The sequence below is a fragment of the Peromyscus leucopus genome, chromosome 10, assembly GCF_004664715.2.
Source record: "Peromyscus leucopus breed LL Stock chromosome 10, UCI_PerLeu_2.1, whole genome shotgun sequence".
NCBI lineage: Eukaryota > Metazoa > Chordata > Mammalia > Rodentia > Cricetidae > Peromyscus > Peromyscus leucopus.
In genome coordinates this window covers 69,878,300-69,890,430 of record NC_051071.1, presented here as the reverse complement: position 1 = coordinate 69,890,430, position 12,131 = coordinate 69,878,300, and positions in this window count along the sequence as shown.

Below are 12,131 nucleotides of genomic sequence, written 5' to 3'. Positions count from 1 at the left end.
AAGCACCTTTGGTTTATTTGCTTGAGAACAAGGAATATCTCTGAATTATCAAGGATGTGGGAGGCTGGGAACCAGATGTATCTCAAGCTCCATGCTCTCAAGTACCTCCTGTTCTGTAATACTGTATTTTTGTTCCGAAAAATGAAGCTTGCCTGGAGACCAGAGGGTGGAGCTAGACATTAGCTAACCATAGAAACTGGGCAGTGGTAGCTTATGCCTTTAATCCCAGCATTCAGGAGATGGAGACAGGATCTTGGTGCTTTTGGTCTACTCTGGTGATGGAATGGCCAAACACCCTAATAGTTTTGCCAGAAACCCCATCCAAGGACTGAGGAATCTGGATGCAGAGGATCTGGAAAGGTAGAGGTCAATGGTGGTTGTTCTGTTTCTCTGATCTTTCAGGTTAACTCTATTTGTCAGAGCACAAATAAAATATCACCCAACAACTTCCTAAGATTCTGCCAACTCCAATATTCCAAATAGGAATCCATCAATGTTGTGACACATGTCTTAGGTCAGACCTGCATCATGCAGTCACTTTCCAAAAATCCATCAATTAGTAACCAAATATTTAATATATAATTCAGGGGACAATTTGATTAAGTCTTATGGGCATTATGGTTTACTTATTCTGGAAAAACTAATGGATATGAAAAGGTATACTAAGTTAATTTATAATTAAATATGATTTAAATACAGTGAGAAAAGAATTAATGTAAAATAAGGGAAAAAGGGAAGAGCGAAATCTATGTGAAAACACTCTAATTGTCTGACAACCCTTTACAAAAGTGCAGGAAGGAAAAAATTCAGTACTTTTTCTTTACATTTTCTTACTTTTATATTTATTTATTGGGTGTTTTTGGAAATAGATATTTTTATATACAATATATTCTGACCATGGTTTCCCCTCCTTATCTCCTCTCAGACCATCTCCACCTCCTCACAGCCTAGTTCCATGCCTTCTTTCTCACTCTTTATATACAGACAAACAAACAAACAAGCCAGAATAGAACAAAATTAATGAACAGAGGAAGAAAAGTAAAAGAAGAAACAAGAGACACGCATACACACAAAGAGACACGTACCCATGAAGAAAACCAATAAAAGCACAAACTTAAAAACCATAATATATATTGAAAAGATAAGGAAGGTAAAAACAGCCAGACAAAGCTTTATCAGATATACAAAAATAATCTCCAAAAATACCATTGAGCTTGTTTTTAGGTGGCCTTTAGGGGGCCTTCCCTTAAGTGAGTTGCTGTCTATACCCAGCTAAAGACTCCATGGGAGGAGACTGTTTATTTTTTTTGCGAGCAGTTGTCAATTGGTGATCGCTTGAATTACCATTCTGACATGTATTTTTCTTTATTGCTCTTTTAGTGAATTGAAAACTATTTTAATCTCTTTGGAAAGCATTTTATATGTCTAATTTTAGACATCTTCTGATAGAAAACTATGACAAAATATTGATTATAATCACATAGTTTTACTAAATGACTAAGCATTGCATATAATTATGTGGGGAAAAACCAAAGGAAGAGAATTTTGTCTTCAAAATACTCATTTAATATGAAATTCCCACTTTCTTTCATGAAATAAGTCCGACAATATGTATTTGAAAAACATTATTGTTGAACTTTTATAGATGCTTTGCCCTGTAGTTCAGTGTTCAACCCTAAATCGAGGATCACCTACAATTGTGAAGATGATATAAGATAGTAGCTGCACTGAAATTAATAAACAGTTATGATAAGGTTAAAGTTACAAAAGCCAACTTCTCTTTTGCCAATCAACTTTGCATGTATAATTTTAAACTAGATATACAACTTAGATGAGCATTCTAAGAAATGAAATACTAATTAAAAAATCTAAAACATAGAGAACTTTATAAGGAAAATTTTAAATTCTGGTGAATGAAATAAAAAAAAAAACTAAATAAGTTGAAAACATGGTTTACTTCTCTTTGTTCAGTGTTTAAGAATACCTACAATGGGTCTCAAGATGCAGCACCATCTGCACAAGAACTAAGACACTACGGACCTGTGCTTGGCCCCTGCTATGGTCAGTGTAGAGGTGGCTCATGGATGAGAGACACCAAAGAGGCCCCCACTTGCAGCCACACAGCATGAGAGGGGTCAGTGACACTATAATGAGCAAACATGGTGGAGAGTTGACAGAGAAAGAGAAGCTGAATGGAACTAGAGATGTGAAGGTAGTGAGGAACAGCCTAATGTGAATATCTTAGCAGCCACCTGAGGTCATGGAGATATCCTGGCCCATGCTGATGTCAAGGGCCATGTCTAGGTCTATGGTCCTACAACACCAGGGGTCTGGGTCAATGTCTCTGGCCCATGTCACCTCTAAAGGCCATGGAACATCCAGGCTGCTGCTTCAGCCATATTGATGCCCTGATGTCCAAGGACTGTGCAAAACTGGCCAGTTTGGTCCTCTTTATGATAGGATTAAGAAGAGATAGAAACTAAAAATGAAAGTCCTGGTGTGAAGTAATTAAGTGTTTGGGAAATATTGGTCACTTGGATTCAGTTTCTGTGAGACTAGGATGCTAGAAAAGAGAAATTTTTGCTTCCTTATGGTCTCTGATTTTCAGAATTATCACACTTCTAAATGCATTCCAGCTAATGTTATTGAACCCAATATGAAACTGATGGACTGCATAAAGTTGTACAGATACATCTGAAACTGTGAGGCCTTATTTACAAATAAAAAATGTGAGGCCTTATTCACAAATAAAAAATGTGATGATCAGTTCTAACATTCTAACATTTGTCTCATGTTGTATTTTCACAGACTTTAGGACACAAAACCATTTGCTTCTCTCAACATTTTCTCAATGCCTGTTGTCCATATTGAGTTTCTTGTATGAATGGAATTCAGGCAGGTGGAATGGATCATGTCACCAAGTTCCTATTAAAAGATCATTCTATTTTAAATATGTTAAAGCAGTAGTTGTCAGAAAAATATATTTATCTGGTTATGTATGGTAGTATGTACTTTTAATCCTATCTCTAGGAAGGATGAGCCAGAGCTAGCTACAGAAAATTTATAGCTAGCTGAAGCTGTATAATGGAATATTTTAAAGTGTTAATAATAAACATTATGAATTACATTGTTATAGAGTTGAAGCCGGTATCATGCTGTCATTGTTAGATCCCACATTCCCTATAGGAAACACTGAAATGAAGAACATATGAAACCTTGAGTTCTCATAAGTATGGTGCTTGTAGGTAGAAACCATATTGTGTTCTGCCATCATCGTTCTCTGTGGTGGTACTGTATTCTCCAAAATATTGTGCACCCTAATAAATTTATCTAGGGTCAGAGAACAGACAGGCACTAGATACAGAGGCCAGAAAATAGTAGCACTCATGCCTTTAATCCTAGCATTCCAGAGAGAGAAATTCATCTGGGATCTCTGAGTTCAAGGCCACATTGGAAAGAGCCAGGCATGGTGACACACACCTTTAATCCCAGGGAATGATGGTAGAAGGCAGAATGATATATAAGGCATGAGGACCAGGAACTAGAAGCTTTGGCTGGTTAAGCATTTGGCTGGTTAAGCTTCAGGTTTTCGAGCAACAGTTCAGCTGACAGCCATTGGGATGAGGACACAGAAGCTTCCAGTCTGAGGAAACAGGATCAGCTGAGAAGTTGGCCAGGTGAGGTGAGCTGTGGCTTGTTCTGTCTCTCTGATCTTCCAGTGTTCATCCCAATAAGTGGCCTCAGGTTTGATTTTACTAATAAGAATTTTTTAATATTCATGCTACAGTTCTCCATTACACATAAAAAATGATTAAAGCTTAATTTCTACCTTTAAGAACTGCCATGGTTATAATATCTAGTAATATAGGAAGATTTAAAAAATCATATGGAATATTATATGAATATGATTATGAGCTTCTATAAAATATATTTGCATGAGACTATAATATGCATTTTGTAATTCTAGAAAAATACTGTAAACTACCACACAATGAGTGTATAAGAAAAGAATAAGTTAGGTGAAGTTTAAAAAGGGAAATCAAAAGTTGGCAATCAATCAAGACCTAGCTATATCACTATTGAGCATATACCCAAAGGACTCTCCATCCTACCACAAGAACATTTGCTCAATTATGTTCATTGAAGCTTTATTCATAATAGCTAGAAACTGGAAACAATCTAAATGTCCCTCAGCTGAAGAATGGATTTAAGAAATGTGGTACATTTACCCAATGGAGCATGGCTCAGCTGTTTAAAAAAAAGACATCATGAAATTTACAGCCAAATGGATGCAACCTTCAAAAAAAAAAAAATCATCCCAAGTGAGGTTACTGAGACTCAGAAGGATAATCAGTATGTATTCACTTGTAAGTGAATATTAGCTGTTAAGTAAATGATAATTAAGGTACAATCCACAGAACTACAGAGGTTAAGTAAAGAGGAGGGCTCTAGGGGATGCATGGATCTCCTTTGGAAACAGAAATAGATTTGCGGCAGACTTGGGAAGAGTGGGGATGGGAGTAGGACAGATCAGGTGGGTAAGGAAGGGATGGAGGGAGAGAGTGTGAGAGAAATAGCTGGGATTGGGGACATTTGGGGAGCAGAGTGTAGTGAAAATTTCTCAGAATCTATGAGGTTGAACCTAGTGTGGCCATCTAGTGATGGAAGATACAGTGTTTCAACTGGACATCTTTTGTAGCCAGGCAAGGCTCCCAATGGTGAGATTGGGTTGTATTTGATTGAGTTTTTGGCAGAGTTGATCCCGTGGAGATCCCTAAACAACTCAGGCTTACCCTAGGACATAAAGTCGCTCTCTGAAAACTGACATCGGTTCCCCATTGCCAAGGACAACATCCACACAGTTCATTTAACATAGAAAGCTCCAGCTGGTGCTGGCAGAGAGACTTTGCCCCCATGAGTTAGCTTCTTTAGTGAAAGAAGGTACTCTTTAGATTAAAGAAAGACAAAACTGGACACCAATCCAGTCACAAAACCCTCAACCTACAATTTCTCTTGTCTGAAAAATGTACTGGGGTCAATGATGGCACAGAAAATGTGTGTGTGGCCAATCAATGTCTGGTTTTAGTTGAGGCCCACACCAAGGTCGGGATCCCATGCCCTACATTGCCTGAATGGCCAGGAACCCAAGAATGGATAGCTCAGAAACCTAGGGTACAACCAAACATGAGTAGCAAAAACAAAAACAAAAGAAAAAAAAAAAGTCCATGAAATGATTCTTAATGATATTCTGCCATAATCATACATTGGTGCCTTGTACAGTACTGATCAGAGAAGCTTCCTGCTCTGGCGGCAGATGGGACCTGATGCAAAGACCCACAGCCAGACATTATGTGGAAACTGTGAATTGGAGGTCTCTATCTGGCACCTCCTCAGAGCTCAGACCCTGAAGAAGAAGAGGAGTAAAGAATGTAGGAGTCAGAGGGGAGAGAGGACACCAGGAGAACATGGCTAACTGAGTCAACCATGCAAGGCTCACATGGGCTCACAGAGACTGGGCCCACATGGGTGTGCTCCAGTTTCTCTCCGTATACGTTATGGCTGTTTTCTTGTGTTTTTGTGGGACTCCTAACAGTGGGAGCAGGTGTGTTCCTGACTCTTTTATCTGTTCTCGGGACTTTTGCCCCTCCTCTTTGGTTTCCTTGTCCAGCCTCAATACAAGAGCATTTGCTTTGTCTTATTGTATCTTGTCTTTTGATATTTGGTAGTTGTCACTTGGAGGCCTGCTTTTTCTTGAAGAAAAACAGAAAAGGAGTAGATCTGTCGGGGGCGGGTGTGTGTGTGGAAGAGGAGTTTAGAGAAATGAAAATAGGGGAAACTCTGGTCAGGTTGCATTGTATGAGAGAAGATTCCATTTTAATTAAAAATGAAAAATATATTTTTTTCTGAGATTATATATTTTCTGGCCAATATTTTAATTACGTCTTTACCTCATTGTCTTTACCCCCTCTGAATCCATTCATATACCCTTGCTCTCTTTCAAATTCATGGCATCCTGTTTTGTTAATTGTTGTTACATACATATAAGTCTATACCTATATATTCTTTTTATTTTTATTTTATTTATTCTTCTCTCAAGTCTTCTTTGCAGCTCAGCTCAGGACTTCTTTGTATTAATCATTTATGTTTAATTTCAAATATACTTTGATGCATTCCAATATTATAATGACATTCTTAGAAATATCTTGAATAGTGTAAATTGTAGCTACCCATTGTTTTTAAATGTGTAATATAGATGTAACCAACCGTCTTATTAAATAAGAAACACAGAAACAATGTAAAAGAGAAAGCCAAGAGGTCAGAGCTCAGAGCAAAAATCTCACCCAATGACTGAGTCACTTCTACTATGAATCGTGTGAGCAAAAGCATCATGGACCTTCAATTATAAGACATTTCACATATTTGGATATTAAATATATAGGATACTTTATTCTAGTTACTTCACAGTATACTGTCTTGGTATTCAAGTATCTCTTTTCCATCCGAAAAATTCATGACTCTGATATAGTTTATTGCATTTTATTTTTGTCTTGCTTTATGTCAGCAAACATATTGTTCTTTCAATCTATTTAACAATGCTGTTGTAGGAGCAATCCAAAATAGCTATAGTCAAAGTTTGACTATGTGCCTCATTAGAATGAAGGATCATGTCTAAAGAGCTCATTGTTTAACATCATTGATTGTAGCACAGAGTCTGAGCTTCTACTCAATGCATTTAACTGGTGACTACAGTGCAATATCTAAAAAGAGGTGATAGCTGAAATTGACCTTCAGTGCTTAACAGTGTAGTAATTTGCTAGTACTTTTTACATCTTCTTTATTTCAGTGTCCTGATGACTGCAGTATTGGTTTTTGTTGTTGTTGTTTTATAGTTCATAGTCCACAATTTCCTTGCAAGGGAAATCATTTTCATGCTGGAAGGTGTAGGTATCTTACAAATGATAAAAATGATATATTTTTTTTTTAGTTTTTTGAATTGATTCTAATATAAGTAGTTTCAAAATCTTAAACATGCTTGGTAGTTGAACTTGCTGCAAAGCCTTGAATGAGAGATTAAAAGATTCTTTGTATGAGAAAACTGCCTGAACAACACAGTCAATCTAGAATTATTTTTGTGTTTTCACTATGGTACGCGGTTGGTGACAGCTGACAGACTGGTGCACACTTAGAGCAAACCTCATGTTATTACCTTATCTCAGCTATGATGTCTTTATTAGAAACATGGTGGGAATTTCGGCTTGAAAGTATTTCTAATTATCACACAATGATATCCACGTGCTTATTAGAGCATAAACCAATCTTTGTCTGTTTATATTTGTTTCAATGCCTTTCAGCTTTGGATATGTGAAGCATGTAGCTCTTAGAGACTTACAGTGCAAAAACAATATCTTTAGTAGTTAGCATTTTAATTTTAGCTAGTCTTAAAATTATTTGTAATATTATTTCTTTATTATGTTAAGAAAGATAAATTGAGTTATATTTTAAACCTGGTGTCACAATTAATACTCCTATAGAAATGTTCATGTGGGATCATTGTTTAATGTTTTAGTAAACATTCCTCATAAGAAAACAGAATCATACTCTCAATTGTCCTGAAAGGGGTTTTGCGTGTACGTCAGTGCATCGCAGTGAACATTAGATTTTTTTTTTTTTTTTTTTTTTTGGTTTTTCGAGACAGGGTTTCTCTGTGTAGCTTTGCACCTTTCCTGGGACTCACTTGGTAGCCCAGGCTGGCCTCGAACTCACAGAGATCCGCCTGGCTCTGCCTCCCGAGTGCTGGGATTAAAGGGGTGCGCCACCACCGCCCGATGGAGATGAGCCGAACATTAGATTTTTAAAAGCCTGAATTAAGCTAAAAGTTGAAAGGTCACTTTTACCTGTCAGTTTTATATTTAGTGTATCAGGCATGCAACAACTGAGGCAGATAATGCATCACAATTTTTCAAACTGTTCACTCACGTGGAGAAAGACATGATTCTCTGTATCCTGTCACTGTTCAAATTCAAACTTGGAAAATTAAATGCTCAATAATATTTTCACTCTTGAATTATTAAAAGTGGGTCTCGTAACTGCAAATGTAATTGGCCTTTTAGAGAACTGTATCATATTATTCAAAATGCACATTAGTGTGTAGGTTTAAGCCAAGTCCTGATGTACTTAAGCAGTTTGGATTAGTATTGGAGGGAACATCTGGTTGTTAGTGGTGTTTACTGTGATTTTAGCAGACAAGGACAGCTATAGAATGCCAATCCTAAATGAGAGAGAAGCTCTAAATCTGTCTGCGGATTGAATTACAAATGTTCTGGGAATGCTACTTATTTTCCTCTAATAGTATTCTAGTGAATCAGATTCCATTACACAAAGAAGGGAAGTCCACGAGATGCAAATGTTAACCAACTCTGAAGGCTCTTGGAACACTAGTTTCCTTTATGTTTTTTTGTGGTTGTCAAGCCTTCAGTATGATTTTAGTAAAAGAGAGCAAGCTCTCAGATTTGTTTGACAAACAAAATTACTGTGTTATGGGCACCATCAATACAGGACGAAATGTGGTAAGTAAAAGTGAGTCTATGCATATATATTACATATACAATTTATATTAGGAACATTATATATATATATATATATATATATATATATATATATATATATATATACTTTTACCAGTATATCTATATCATATATTGGTAAAAGAATTTACTTGGTATAGGGATATAACACTATGCTGAAGTGAGAACTACAGTCTTGAGGCTTGAGGGTAAATATCAGGACTAGAGAAAAAGTTGAGTTCGTGGTGTCTTAGTCACTACTCTATTGCTGGGAAGAAACACTAGCATCATGGCAACTTTTATAGGATAAAGTATTTTATTGAGTACTTGCTTACAATTTCAGAAGCTTGGTCCATTATCATAGTGGTGAAGAACATGGCAGATGACATGCATGGTGCTGGAGAAATAGTTAAGATCTACATGTTGATGCACAGGTAGAGAAAGAGAGAGAGGCTGGGCTGGCTTGAAGCCTCAAAGCTCAACTCCATTGACACACTTCCTCCAACATAGGCAGATCATGGATTCCTTCTAATCCTATACAAAATCCCACTCTCTGGTGCTGAGCATTCAAATATACAAACCTGTGGGGGGACACCCACAGGTGATAATGGGAGAAATTGATATGGAGAGGGGAACATACTCAAACCTCTGAAAAAGACAGAAGTTATTAGAACAACCACAACTGTAGTGGTATTGTGCTCCCCAAAATATTGTGTACCCTAATAAATTTATCTGGGTTCAGAGACAGAAAAGCCACTAGATACAAAGGCTAGAAAAATGGTGGCACTCACACCTTTAATCCTAGTATTCCAGAGGCAGAAATCCCTCTGCATCTCTGTGAGTTCAAGGTCACATTGGAAAAAACCAACATAGTGACTCACGACTTTAATCCCAGAGAGTGGTGGTAGAAAGCAGAAAGATATATAAGGCGTGAGGACCAGAAACTAGAAGCATTTTGGCCTGGTTAAGCATTTGACTGGTTAAGCTTTCAGGCTTTGGAGCAACACAGTTCAGCTGAGATTTATTCTGGATGAGGACTCAGAGGCTTCTAGTCTGAGGAAACAGGACCAACTGAGGAACTGGTGAGGTGAAATAGCTGTGGCTTGTTCTGTCTCTCTGACCTTCCAGTATTCACCCCAATAACTGGCCTCGGGTTTGATTTTATTAATACGAACTTTTAAGATTCCTGCTACAAACAACTGGGAAAAAAAAAAAAAAAAAAAAAACAGAATCAGTGGTCTTTAAGTAAAAATGTTACACTCATATTCTCAAATTAGAAAAAAAAAGAAAAAGAAAAGTTTTGCTATAAATAATTATATTTAAAATAATAGACAAGACCACTATCTCTCTCCATAAACAGAAATCAACTCAAAATATATTATGGATTTTTGTGTGTTTTTATAAAAATACCTGGCTTGGGCAACAAAAACTAAGTGGACCAACGAGATCATGTCAAACTAAAAAACCTGATATGGCAAAACAAATTATCAAACAAAGCAAAGGGCATGGAACATGGGAAAAAATATTTGTGAATTATCTTTGTGGCTAACAGTTAATGTCTGGCGAATCTATGAAACACAAAACATTCAATAGCACCATAAAAAGGCAATGGGTTAACATGTATGCATATATATATGTATATGTATATATATGTATGTATATGTATATATAAATGTCAGAGTCCGTGGCTCTACAGCAGCTAGGATCTGTGCTGATGTTTTATGCTCCTGTTACCATCGAAGGCCATGCAGAGATCCAAGACCGAGGGCCATGTTGGTGTTTCAGCGCCATACTGCCACTGGGGCAGTGGTGACATCCAGACCCAGCTGCTGCTGAAGTCCATGTCCGATCCGTGGTTATACTGCGGCTAGGGTATGAACTCAAGTCCATGTTCTGCATTGCCACCAAAGGTTTCATAGAGTCCCAGGATTGGGGCCACAACCAAGGCCTTGGTGTTGTCTGGCTGTCATATGGCTAATAGTACCATTCCACCTGAGTGGCCATTCCTTCCACCCAGAGTCAGGATGTCATCGGAGTCCAAGCTGCTGCTTAGGGCCATGGCTGGGTCCATCGGTAACTAGGGTCTGTGTTCATGTCTGTGGCCTGTGTCACCTCAGGCCATGGGAGATGAAATGCAAGGGCCATGCTGAGCCGACCCTGCCCTTCATTTCCCTGGGAAAGCTAGCCTTGTCTTTTGCTGGACACTGTAACAAGAGAGCTGGCCTCTGAACTCAGGATAGATGCTCACCACCCCTCACCATAGGCAAGGGTGAAACTGCCCTGAGGGCATGCATGGCAGGGAAGCAGGGTCAGCCCCCTCACCCAAATGATGATGATGTACCAGAAACTAGAAGCCTTGCACCAGACCAGTGACTCATTGAAATAAACATTTGTCAGTAAAGCTGATGGGACAAAGGGGTATTTATACGTCACACCAAAGCCTCCAATGCCACCAGGACAAATTAAAAGGTGATAGGCAGGAAAGAAGAAGAAACAAAGAGATTTTTCTGTTGTTGCTGCGGAGCTTATTATCTTTTCTCTTGTTTTGTTTTTTCTGCTGTTTGCTTGCTTGCTTACTGTGTTCTGTTTTCTTTTGTGGGGGGAGTGGCAGGGATGAGGGGAAGATATGGGGAGACCTGAAGATGAGTAGAATTTGTGTGCATGATGTGAAACTATCCAAGAGACAATAAAGAAGTTATATTTAAAATATAAAGAAATATATGCAGAGAGAACCATCCTGTATTCTAGCCATGCTACTACTTGGAATGGAATCAGGATGTTAAGAAAATATGTGCACTATGATAATATATTGTGGAAAATATATTAACATAATAGCCAAAATTTACAAAATGTTCATCACTGATCAGTGGATTAATGAAATGTACATAAAAGAATATTATTTGACCATTAAACATTGACAACATGCCATTTGAACCCAAAGGATACTTTGGCAAGAAAATAAGCCAGGTATAGAAAGAATAATTCCATACTATAACAAGCATACAAAAAAATTTATAAATTTTATAGAGTGTTATCAACATTAGAAGAGAGTGAGTAGGTGATAAATTTTGGGTCAATATGCTTTAATTATATCAAAGAACACATTTCTCAGCATGACTGTTGTGTTACACATTTCAGAATGAGAAGATTGAAAGATTTTAAATGTTTTAGCATAAAGAAGGGACATGTTTATAATAATAGACATGGAATATTTCTTCACTCATTCTTTCCACAATGTATTCTTGCATAAAGACTGGTTAATGATACAAATGCATTGTATAACCTTCAGAAGAGAGGGAGAATATTTTGTGAACCATTATTTTGTGTGGGTGTGGCAGTTTTAAGTTATATGTTTTCAAAATCTGTACTTAATAGAAACAACTTGACCAAATTTGTCACAGAATTTTGAGACCCATTAGAACAACTTTAATGAGAAAACAAATCAACAAATAACAACATAAACAAAACAAAACTGATTACATACAGAGACAAGATTAAATTATTCAAAAGTGCACAGTAACCATAAAGTTTATATAGACAATAGCAAAAATGGAAATAGCTATTGTT